Source organism: Hemicordylus capensis, chromosome 3, assembly GCF_027244095.1.
Source record: "Hemicordylus capensis ecotype Gifberg chromosome 3, rHemCap1.1.pri, whole genome shotgun sequence".
In the NCBI taxonomy this organism is placed as follows: domain Eukaryota; kingdom Metazoa; phylum Chordata; class Lepidosauria; order Squamata; family Cordylidae; genus Hemicordylus; species Hemicordylus capensis.
Genome location: NC_069659.1, coordinates 97,425,505 through 97,437,993, shown reverse-complemented (window position 1 = coordinate 97,437,993; position 12,489 = coordinate 97,425,505). Strand labels below are relative to the sequence as shown.

Genomic DNA, 12,489 nt, shown 5'->3' with positions numbered 1-12,489 from the left:
TTGCCCCCCTGACTCCCTGCTACATACCCCAGACCCCCTGAAACACACTCCACCTCCCAAACACCCTCTGTTGGTCTCTCCCCCTCTTGCCCCCCTGACTCCCCGCTACATACCCCAGACCCCCTGAAACACACTCCACCTCCCAAACACCCTCTGGTCTCTCCCCCTCTTGCCCCCCTGACTCCCCGCTACATACCCCAGACCCCCTGAAACACACTCCACCTCCCAAACACCCTCTGGTCTCTCCCCCTCTTGCCCCCCTGACTCCCTGCTACATACCCCAGACCCCCTGAAACACACTCCACCTCCCAAACACCCTCTGGTCTCTCCCCCTCTTGCCCCCCTGACTCCCCGCTACATACCCCAGACCCCCTGAAACACACTCCACCCCCCAAACACCCTCTGTTGGTCTCTCCCCCTCTTGGGACCATCACTGCTGCTGCTGCTGTCCTCCTCCCACACCCGAATCCCCCTCCCTGCTGCTACATTACAGCTCCTCCTCTCTTCTTCCTCTCTCTCTCTCTTTCTCTCTCCTCATCCCTTCACTTCTTCTTCCTCCCACAGCTGCAGCCACACAGTATCCTACCTCCGACCTCACCTGGAGGTCCCCGCCATCGGTTTTTTTTTTCTTTTGAAAGTTGTTTTATTTCATTTGTCTCTGCTTGGGGGTGAGTTGAGCAACAACACATAAATAGTGTTGTCTCCTCACTTCTGCCCCTCCATCGTTGAACTACCCCGGTTGCCTGTGCCTCGTGCGGCCACCCTGTTGTGTCCCAGCCCAGGGGGTTGGTTGGCGGCGGCGCATCCGTGACCAGCAGTGAGCGGCAGGAGAAGGACCGGAAGAAGAGGGGTTAGTGCGTGTGCAATTGTGCACCTTTTGTTGCCCCCTTTCTCTCCCTAGCTGGCGGTTTTAAATAGGGACACCCCTATCTTGAAATGCATTTGGGTGTGGGGAGGAGGGAGAGGAGATGTACCGTTGTAACTTGTGTCTTCATGCCCAATAAAGAAATTGCTGCTGTGTGTTGCGTTGCATTGCATGCGTCTTGCAGGTGGTTTTTGAACAGGTGCTTTCTTCCAGAGTGTTTCCTTGCCTCTGGGGCAGTCTGAGTGGGGTCAGGGGATCGGATGCTGCCACTACATGCTGGGCCAATGCCACGCCAGAGTGTTTCCTTGCCTCTGGGGCAGTCTGAGTGGGGTCAGGGGATCGGATGCTGCCACTACATGCTGGGCCAATGCCACGCCAGAGTGCTTCCTTGCCTCTGGGGCAGTCTGAGTGGGGTCCTGGGCTCTGATGCTGCCACTACATGCTGGGCCCATGCCACGCCAGAGTGCTTCCTTGCCTCTGGGGAAGTCTGAGTGGGGTCCTGGGCTCTGATGCTGCCACTACATGCTGGGCCCATGCCATGCCAGAGTGCTTCCTTGCCTCTGGGGAAGTCTGAGTGGGGTCCTGGGCTCTGATGCTGCCACTACATGCTGGGCCCATGCCATGCCAGAGTGCTTCCTTGCCTCTGGGGAAGTCTGAGTGGGGTCCTGGGCTCTGATGCTGCCACTACATGCTGGGCCCATGCCATGCCAGAGTGCTTCCTTGCCTCTGGGGAAGTCTGAGTGGGGTCCTGGGCTCTGATGCTGCCACTACATGCTGGGCCCATGCCATGCCAGAGTGCTTCCTTGCCTCTGGGGAAGTCTGAGTGGGGTCCTGGGTTCTGATGCTGCCACTACATGCTGGGCCAATGCCACGCCAGAGTGCTTCCTTGCCTCTGGGGAAGTCTGAGTGGGGTCCTGGGCTCTGATGCTGCCACTACATGCTGGGCCAATACACACATATGATGATGATCATGATGTTCAATCCATGAGGCTGCCATCAAGTGTTTGCTGCTGCTTGCTTGCCATGGCATTGGGCGGGCAGAGTCACAGAGTGGGTGGGTTCAACCTCTGTGTAGGTGTGACTGGGTTCTGGTTTTGGTTGTGTGCAATTTAGAGTCACTGAATAGGCTGCATTGAGTTTGATGCTCCCCCCACAGGAGCATTACTTGAGAACCACCCCCCAGAACCCACACTTTGTGTTCCAGTTCACTAAATAAGGGTTTCCTCCTTTGATCTGCAGGTTCCAAAGCATTGACTGCGTCCCTCCCCCACCCCCGGTAGGTGCTGTGCCCTCCCCCCATCCACTCTCCCCCCCAAAAAAAGTTAAAAACTTGCCACCCACACCACAACTACTCCACCCAACTGCCCGTGCCACCCTCCCACACCAGGGGTCCACCCTTTAACCCCCTATTTTTTTAAAAAAACCCTCCCAGACCCATCTCCCCAATTGGCTTGGTGGTTGACTCCCAAATTCTAAAAGGACACCCTCCCCCTCACTTCAATTGGCTCCCCCCCCCATATCAAAAAGTCTTCCTTTCCCCCCAATTGGCTTCCTTTTTTTAAAACAAACTCCCCCCCCCCGCCGTCTCCAAATCAGCTGCCTTTTTTTTGGCCCCTAAGCCCCTCCAAATTATTTTTTTGACCCTGTCTGGCCTTCCTCCTAAAGTCTCCCTCCTTCTGACCTAGCAGCATGTCTGAGCGCCGTGTGGCGGGCAGGGCTCGCTCAAGGCTGGCAGGCAGAGGTGGGAGAGGCCAGGTGCGGGGTGCGCCTGCGGCACGGGGAGGGAGAGGACACGGGGAGCCTGAGGACACCCCAGTTCTCCCCATTGGAGAATTCTTTGCTCCGGCCCCATCTTTGGTGCGCAGGATTCAGTTCCCCACGCCTGCTGCCGCCAATCGCGGCAGAGGCAGTGGCACCGTTAGGGCTGTGGCGGGTCCCTCCTCGCCGGCGGCACCAGGTGCTGCTGAGGTACCGCCAGTTGTTGAGGTGGAGGAGACTGTGGAGTTGGAAGAGCAGGTAGAGGGCGGTGAGGACCGTGCGGCTGGCAGCGATGCAGCCAGGTTCTCCCTCCCTCTGGGGCCCCTTCCCCCTATCCTTTCGCCGCTCAGTGGGCCCCCCCTCGTGAAGCCCGACACTCTGGTGGGGAGCGGTCTGGCGAGGTGGTGGAGGAGAGGCCTGCCTCTCTGATGCCAGTTGAGCCGGGCCCTTCCTCCACTGTGGAGGGCGGAAGGGGCGGGTTGGGTGGCAGCAGTGGGCAGGCAGCGGCGGCCGCCACCCCCCCCCCCCAGGACTGCAGCCACCCCGCGAGAAACGGCCTAGGACAGCGCCCAGGGCGCAGGAGGCCAAGGGCAGTGGTTCATGGGTGCATTTTGAGGTCCCTCAAGATGCCCCATTCCACACCCGCTGTGTCCACTGCAGGATGCTTGTCAGCCGTGGAAGGGACCCTGCGCACCTGGGTACGACGCCTATGTGGAGACACATAGAGCGTCACCACCCAGGTCTCAGGGGACAGGCTGGCAGCGCTAGTGTGCCTTGTGCATCTGCCACTAGGGCGGGCAGCGGCAGTGTGCCAGCCAGCAGGCAGGCTACACTGCCCGTCCAGCGGTGGATGCAGTCCTCGGGCAGCCAGCGTATTGTTCGTGTGGACCATCATCACCTCACCCACCTCATAGGGGAGATGATTTCCACCGATGACCAGCCGTTTCAGGTGGTCGAGAACAACGGCTTCCGCCGGATTCTCCAATACCTGGCTCCCGAATACGTCATCCCCTCAAGGACCACGTTCAGCCGGAACGTGGTCCCCTCCCTGTACCGCCGGTGCAGGGAGCTCGTGTCGGCCGAGCTGCATGCAGCTCCGGCCGGGACAAGCGTGCATTTCACGACTGACCTCTGGACCAGTGTCAGTGGGATGCACGCTTCTTTCCTGGCCCACACTGCCCACTGGTGGGGACCGGAGAGTGAGGGGACCTCCGCGGGCGATGCTTCCGGGTCCGGCGCGGCTCCCGCTGCACTACGGCACAGGTGGGCCGTCCTGCACGTGGAGACGATGGACACGAGGCACACCGCGGAGGAGGTGGCGGCCGTACTCGACCGCCAGATAGAGGAGTGGATTGGCGGGTGTCCACACCTCTCCCGCGGCTTCATTGTCACCGACAATGGAGCCAATGTTACCGCCGCTGTCGAGACAGTCATGGACTGTGTGAACATATGGTGTATGGCACACACACTCCATCTGACCGTCAGGGACGCCCTTGGCCTTAAGGAGCTGAAGGCGTCCCAGGAGAAGGGGGCCCGCCCCATCCCAGCTGCTGTTGCTGCCACGGCCACGCTTGTGGATAAGTCTTGCAAGCTGGCCGCCCACTTCCACCGCAGCGAGAAGTCCAGGAGACTGCTTCGCCAGAAGCAGGATGACCTTGGCCTTCCTCGCCATCTCATCCCTACGGATGTGGAGACGCGGTGGAACTCCACCTTCCTCCTGTTCCAGCGCCTGTTGGAGCAGGAGAGAGCCCTTGTCGCCCTGGCGAGGGACGAGTCCTTGGATGTCTGCGACTTCTCAAACGCAGAGTGGAAGCAGATGTCCGAGGCGGTGTCGGCACTCGAGCCCTTCCAGCTTGCCACAAAGGGCTTGTGTGGCGACACCACTCCCTTGAGCCAGGCGCTGCCCACAGCTGTTGGTCTCGAGAAGCTGATGGGTGGACTCCATATCTCTCTGACCACGCCAGAGGGTCGTGCTCTGGCTGGGAGGCTGAGGTCTGGGGTTTAAAAGTGGCTCGTTGATGTGCTGAGAGACAGGGAGGAGTATGTCCTCGCTTGTCTCTGTCACCCAGCCCTCAAGGGCAATGCCGTGAGTGCCGATGAATTGCCCAGGTGGAGGGGCATCCTGGTCGAGAAGGTTAGGGAGGAGGAGGCCGCTAGGGCCCGCAGAGACCAGGGTGTTGGTAGTGGTGCGGGGGCAGCCCTCGCGGCCCAACCCGCACCCAGCAGCAGCATGGGTGGCCAGCCGGCGTCAGCTTCCCCTTCCCCTCCCTCTTCCCAGTCCAGCAGCGCGGCATCCCAGGCGGCGCCATCGCAGCAGCCACTTGCTACCGACTCGAGATCCGCCCAGTGGTTTCAGCGGTTCTGCTATGGCGCCATGCCTGGTATGCGGGAGGCTCGACCTGCCAGGCCCCCCTCCAGTGCTGAGCAATGCATTGCGCAGTACTTGGAGGAACCTGTGGAGGGAGACGGCGTGGACTGCGCACAGTTCTGGGCGAGCCGCCGCCAAGTCTGGCCAGACCTGGCGGTGGTGGCTGTGCGCCTCCTCTCCTGCCCCCCAACCAGTGTCCAGAGCGAGCGGGTGTTTTCACGTGCCGGGGACGTGGTGACACCCTCTCTTGTGGATTCTGTGATAGCAAATGAGAGTGGATTCATGGTGTCTCATTGGAAATCTCATTAGCTATCATAGAATCTACACTCAGAACACCTCAGAAAAACAACAGAACCATCACTCCTATCTCTACGGGGATTGCTGGGAGGGACTGAGGGCATTTTTGCCATGGCCCCGGACCCACTTTGGGGGTGCTGCCACCCCACAGAGGTGAGTCTGGGGCAGCCCCAAACCCCCATTCTAGCCAATGGGAAAAAATTTTCTTCAAAAATTCACCAATAATACTAGGAGCCACCAATTGCCTTGGGATTTTGGGGGTTGAGGACACCCATGGGTGGCTACCACCCACCCCAGCTTTTTTGCCCCTAAGGGCTCCACATTGTGAGTTATGGGCAAAAATTAATTTTTTAAAAAAATTGTAAAAAATCAGAGGAAGGTCCAATCGACTTGAAATTTGGGTGGCAGGTAGAACACAATGTCCCCTTCAAAACCAGCCACTTTTTGTGATCCGAACCGGTTTGGTTCAGATCCAAACCGGTTCGAAACCGGACCGGACCGGGGGGGTGGTCCGGCAAAACCAAAACCGAACCACCCCGGTCCAGTCCGGACCCGGTTCGGACCCGAACCGAACCGGGAGTACCGGTTTTATGCACATCCCTACTGGATATATACTGAAAAGAAAACCCAGCTGAATTATCCAAAAACTCTATCATACATAAAGGGGGCAGGAATAAGCAAAGATGGGCTGGAAGGAGGGAATCACTGCTTCAGCAAAAAATTATGTTTAATGAAAGTTGAGTGAGGAATGGAAGGTGCTTTTTAATTCTCCATTATAGGTAATGATCATTTTGGTCAAATATTTTGAAGCACCGAAGAGGCTGTAGAAGACAAGGCCATGGGTCTTTGGACTAACTTAAGTACAGCTATGAAGTTATGAAGGCTCGGAAAGCCAACAGCTGGGCAGAAACTCAAGAGGAAATACTGGCTGATGCCATCGATGAGAAATGGAAGGTTACTCAAGACAGTGCAGGTAAGCTAAAGTGCCATCAAGTCGGTGTCTTGGGGCAGAATATACAGTAGGAGGCACTGGCGGCCCATGAACGCACCGCTGGAGGCGTGGCGGGAGGCACCTTTAAGGGTAAATGAATTCTGTGCTTACCTCCTCAGCCGCCGCAACTGAACACTGTTCAGAGAAGCAACGTGCCACCCAGCATCCCCTGCAGCGAGGAATCACCACTGCCACTCACCTTGCTGACATGGAGCCGAGCCTCTGCCAGCGGCCAGGTGAGTGGAGGCAGCAATTCCCCACCGCAGGGGCTGCTGGGCGGCACACTGCTTCTCTGAACAGCGTTCAGGTGCGGCAGCTGCGGAGGTAAGCACAGAATTCATTTACCCTTAAAGGTGCCTCCCACTCTGCCGCCCCCCCCCCCCGCGGCACATTTACAGGCCACCACTGACAGGAAGGATTTACCATTGCCATCTCCCACGCAGTATGAGATGATGACTTTCAGCGTCTTCCTATATTGCTGCTGCCCGATATAGGTGTTTCTCATAGTCTGGGAAACATACCAGCAGGGATTCGAACTGGCAACCTCTTGCTCCCTAGGCAAGTTACTTCCCCTCTGCGGAGGTAAATGACCTTAAAATAGTGGATATGCTGGTAACCGCCAGGCTCAATTACTGTAATGTCCTCTACACGGGGCTGCCTTTCTACGTAGTCCATAAACTACAATTGGTCCAGAATCTGGCAGCCAGATTGGTCTCTGGGGCAACCCAAAGGGATCGTATAACACTGATTCTAAAAGAACTGCACTGGCTACCGATATGTTTCTTAGCAAATGGGTTTCTTCTTCATTTCTAAAGTTCTTCTTGGAAAAAAGAACTGGAGAGGAAAAAATTAACAGAGTAGGTGGCTGGAAGGAATCCAGGTCAAGAAGCCCACTTCCCATCCATTTAAAAGGCTGGGGCTAGACCTGGATCATCGATGGGCAAAATCACATCTTGGGTGTTTTTTCCCCTGGAAGCCAGATGTGGAAAATGTTGCTCCGCAGCACAGTGGTAGTATCCCTCCTTATGACTTATGACACATTAAAAAAATTGGACATACTTGTGGAAAGGAGCAAAGCAGTTAAAGAGCCTTTAAATGTTAAATGGTGTGGTTGCATCAAAGACTCACCAGGAAGTAAGGATTAGTATATTTCCAGAAATGACAAAATAAAATCCTGTGACTCGCTTTTTTTTTTTAATGACTGATGAATCACTTTTGCCATGTTAGTGACTGCCTAGCTGGGAACATGCATGACAAAATATGCTCTTTCACTGAGGGATCCTGCTGGCAGGTTATAGTGTGTATAGCTGGACCCACATGCTCAGCTCAGGGGCTGCCCTGCAGTCCCTATCCTGGTAGAGCAAGCCAGCCAACATCTGCCATCTTGAGTGACCTGGAGCCACAACCAAGGGAGAGAGCTGGTCTTGTGGTAGCAAGCATGACTTGTCCCCTTAGCTAAGCAGGGTCTGCCCTGGTTGCATGTGAATGGGAGACTTGAGGTATGAGCACTGTCAGATATTATCCTCAGGGGATGGAGCTGCTCTGGGAAGAGCATCTAGGTTCCAAGTTCCTTCCCAGGCATCTCCAAGATAGGACTGAGAGAGCTTCCTGCCTGCAGCCTTGGAGAAGCCACTGCCAGTCTGTGTAGACAATACTGAGCAAGATGGACCTATGGTCTGACTCAGTATATGGCAGCTTCCTGTGTTCCTATGTAACTGCTAGTGAATCTGAGCAGACACCAAGAGAGAGTGCCATGGAGGCTCTCAGGTTCTGTGCCAGATTCCTAGGCTCCAACCATGCAGCCACAAGAGCAGCAGAAGACATTGGCTAACATGCAAGGGGACCCATGACTTGATATGTGTGTAAACTTGCAGGGAGCTTTTCACATAAGAGAATTCAAAACTGTGATCCCTTCACCTCCAGCCTGAAGTAGTATAGACAATGGAGTGGTACAGCTTACAGACCTCTGTCACTTCTTTCTGCTGTTTGTGTAGAACAAGGGAGTTATTCGCACATGGTTTCATGCGGCGGGGTAAATGTTAAGCGAAGCCACTTCAAAGTACACTTGCACTGAGGAAAGCAGCCCCTCCTCTCTGCTCTCAGGTTTGCTTTTTATGCAAGTTCACATGTTTTCCTTCGTGTTTTCCTTCTAACCAATGGTGGGAGGTGGAGAGGGAGAGAGTACTGAAGAGCTACATCTGTATTTGTAAAGAGAGTATCCCTCTTATCATGCTAATGATCCTACATCAGTGCCTCTCCCTATTTACTCCTGTGTTTTCAGAAAAAGTAGCTTAAAACTAGCATTTAAAAAACCCAGAAATACCTTGAGACAAGCTAGAATTCACAAGACAAAGCCCGACTTACGTGTGGAGTGGGTCCAAGGATCTTGAAGGGACCTCGAAGTAAGTTTGGCTGGTGTGTGAACACACACACTCTCTCCTGAAGGAGATTCGGGGTAGAAGCCCTGTGTATAAAGCTTCGTGGCTAGTAAAACTGCTGTGCTTGAAGGCAGAAAGGCCCTAACAGGTATCAGCCAGATACATCTCCCCCAAGTATTTGGGGAGGGCTTCCCCCTTTCCTAAGGATATTTTCCCCTATCTCCTGGGATGCTGTGATTATGATCAAACTTTTGGTTTTTCCTACTATGACACATTCATTGTTTTCTCTCTCTTTTTTAAAAAAAATCTTTTTATTGTTTTTTAACAAAATAACAGAAATAAACAAAAAACACAGGAAAAAAGGATGATAAAAGTAATTTTACCATTAGTAGTTCTTAGACATCTCATAATTACATACATCAATCAGGAGGTCCAGCAGCCTTCTATTCTCCACCTTCCAAAAAAAACACCCACCTGCACAAATCCACCCTTGCCAAGAATTATTAGAAAAAGAGAGAGAGAAGAGGGGGGGAAACACAGAAATAGCCATGTATTATTCTAGAAAGAAAAGCCAAATCTTGGATGAAGGTGTTGACCCCGTGCTAAATTGTAAATTATGAAAGGCTCCCAAGTAGAAATAAATGTTTCATCTGAAGTATTCTGTAAGCAAGCAGTAACCTTGGCCATAGAGGCATATTCCCATAATTTTAATAGCCACTCATCTACTGTCGGGATTATTTGTTGTCTCCATTTAGCTGCGTATAAGATCCTGGCTGTAGTAATCATATACAAAGACAGCTCCAAATACTTAGTAGGAATATAGGATTTAGTCATGTTTAACAACAACAACAACAACAACAACAAACCCTCTGGAGAGTAAGGGAAATTTATGTTTAAAATTTCTTGCATCTTAACGGTGATTTTCCCCCCAGAATTGTTGCACTTTGCTACATGTCCACCCCATGTGATAAAATGTCCCCGCATGGCTCTTACACTTCCAACAATCTTCAGAGTAGTTACTATCCATCTTTGCAATCATTATAGGGGTAATATACCATCTAAAACACATTCTGTACCAATTTTCCCTTAAAATACTATTTGTTGTAAATTTAATATTCCCCTTCCATTGGTATTCCTATTGTTGCATATCAATTGTTCAGTTTAAATTTTGCATCCACTTGATCATACAGTCTTTTATCTGTTCTGTTTCTGAATCATATTTCAATAGCAATTTATATATCAATCCCAGTAAATGATTGGTATTTTTAGTAATTAATACTTTGAATTCTGTTAAGTCTCTAAGTTTGTCACCTTGTCTCTGTATTTCTTTCTGCACTATAGTACTAATTTGTAGATACTGAAACCATGAGGGCTCATTGGACCACTCTGAAGCAAGAGTCTGGATGATCCAGTCCGAAATCCATGACAAGCAACTGGCGTGATGATATAATTTCAAATTGGGAACAGCCAATCCTCCTCAATCTTTTGCATCTTGCATGACCCTGAACTTAATTCTTGGTTTTTTATTGGCCCAGATAAAAGAATTTCTATTCCTCTGCCACATGTTCAATGTTTTATCCTCAATTTTAATAAGGATAATTTGAAATAGAATGTTCATCTTTGGTAAAATATTCATTTTAACCGATGCTATCCTTCCCAGCCAAGAAAGATTTATTTTTTTCCACCTGGTTAGATCTGCCATAATAAGGCTCCACAAAGGTGAATAATTACTCTTGAACAGGTCTTTATTATTTACTGTTAAATTAATCCCTAAATATTTAATTGGTTTTTCTGTCAGTTGAAATCCAGTCTTGTCTTTCAAATATAAAAGTTCTGGGTCTGACAGATTCCATGTAAGGCTCTGCATTTTGTTTTTATTAATCTTATATCCTGAAACCATGCCTTAATGATTTATATGCTCCATTATTGTTCTTGATCTCTGAATCACTTTAAAGGTCTTACCTTATTCTATGTTTCAAGAGATGTAATCATGCATTGTTCTTTTACTATCTTAAATAAATAAATAAATAAATGCTCCATTATTGAGTCCAAAGAGTGCTTTGGTTGAGTAATTGTAAGAACTACATCATCTGCATGTTATTTTATTTTATGTTCTCTTGATCTGCCATTTTAATTCCAGAGACATTTTGTTCCTGCCATATCTTCATCGCCAATGGTTCAAGAGCTAGGATAAACAGCAGTGGTGAAAGGCAACACCCTTGTCTAGTGCCCTTTGTAATAGTGCATTTTTTGGATATCACCCCATTATCTTTGCTGATTGTTCCTGGTAAATGCTTTGAATCCATGAGAGAAAATTAGGACTGCAGTTCATTTTTTCGAATAGTTTAAACAAGAAGGACCAATCAAAATTGTCAAAAGCTTTCTCCATGTCCAAGATAATCATCACTGCTTTACTCTTATTCTTGGAAATATCATCGATTGCATTCAATAGATATCTCAGATTGTCTTTCATGTATCTCTTCAGTACATATCCTGTCTGATCTGGATGTATTATATCAATTAAAAAGCCTTTCAGCCTTCCTGCCAAAAACGCCGCAAAAAAATTGTGATCCACATTCAGCAGAGAAATTGGTCTGTACGATTCTGGTCTAGTTGGATCCGCATTAATTGTTTTCTCAGTGCTGGGTCAAGCTCAGCAGAGGTAAGCAGGGTCTGCATGTTGATTTTCCTCAAGTGAGGAGAAAGACTGGGAGAACCAAGTGAGGAATAACAGAAGAAAAATAACCTTGAGCAAATATCTATGGTAAAAGATTTAAAAGCAAACACCCTTTTATCCATCAAGCTTTCAGAACTACAGCTGATCAGGTGAACTCTCAAAACTCATTCATAGATTCATCACATATTTGAGACAGTAAAAGGCAAGAAGTGTCAGATTTTGAACAGTGCAGCTACTATACCAGTGAAAGGATGGAGACTGGAAGATTTCAAGAATTGATGGGATAATAATGACAAAAGTAGTTGTGCTCCTTTAAAATACACAAAACAATGGAGCAGCTATATGACAAGAGGTAAGAATTTCTCTGATATAGAACAGGAAGTTCTATATTCTGTAGGAGGTTGAAGCTCCAGCAGATCCAGCAGATCTGTTGAGTATTTTATCATCTCAGTCCAGCAGATCTGATGAGTATTTTATCATCTCCAAATGTGTGTATCTAATCCTAGGGGACCAAGGAAAGACTGGGACTTCTGGTGTACCAATCATCCCGCTGCCCAACAGAATCCCTAACTGAGCTGATGGATCTGGTTGCAGAGCTGACATTGGAGCTACCCAGGTTGTTGTTGGTGGGGACTTCAATGTTCATTTTGGGGGCAGGTTGTCAGAAGCTGCTCAGGAGTTCATAGAGGCCATTACGACTATGAGCTAGCTGGTCTCTGGACCAATGTTCATGATGCTGATCACATGCTTGATTGGTCTTTTGTTCTGATCAGGGTGGTGTTCCATGGCTGGGGACTCCTGTAATCTCCCCATTGTCATGGATGGACCATCACTACACAGAACACCTTCAAATATCTATGCTCTGGCAGTTTAGGCAGCAAAGAAGCAGTTCTTTTCTGCCCACATTGCTTCTGCAAATTCACATCCAGCAAAGTTGCTTGGGATGTGAGAGAGCTAGTATGTGCCCCTTTCCCCTTGAACTGGATTGCACAGTTACTGCAGAGTCTGTGGAGGTGTCCAGCAACTCCTCTTATAGGATTATATTGAATCACTTTCAGTTTGTGACTCCTGAAGACAAATTACTTTGGACTGTATATCCTGTTCTCTTGACCCTTACCCAACTTGGCTTATTTCATCTGGTAATGAAATTATTTC

At 50.1% G+C, this 12,489-nt stretch overlaps 1 long non-coding RNA gene across 1 annotated transcript; it reads left to right on the top strand.

Moving 5' to 3' along the window:
- Nucleotides 1-395: 395 nt before the first annotated feature.
- On the top strand, nt 396-10,684 carry LOC128349134 (uncharacterized). The gene is made up of 4 exons (XR_008318576.1): nt 396-850; nt 2,105-2,141; nt 6,068-6,261; nt 9,999-10,684. It is a non-coding gene; the product is annotated as an uncharacterized LOC128349134 (long non-coding RNA).
- The last annotated feature ends 1,805 nt before the right edge of the window (nt 10,685-12,489 follow it).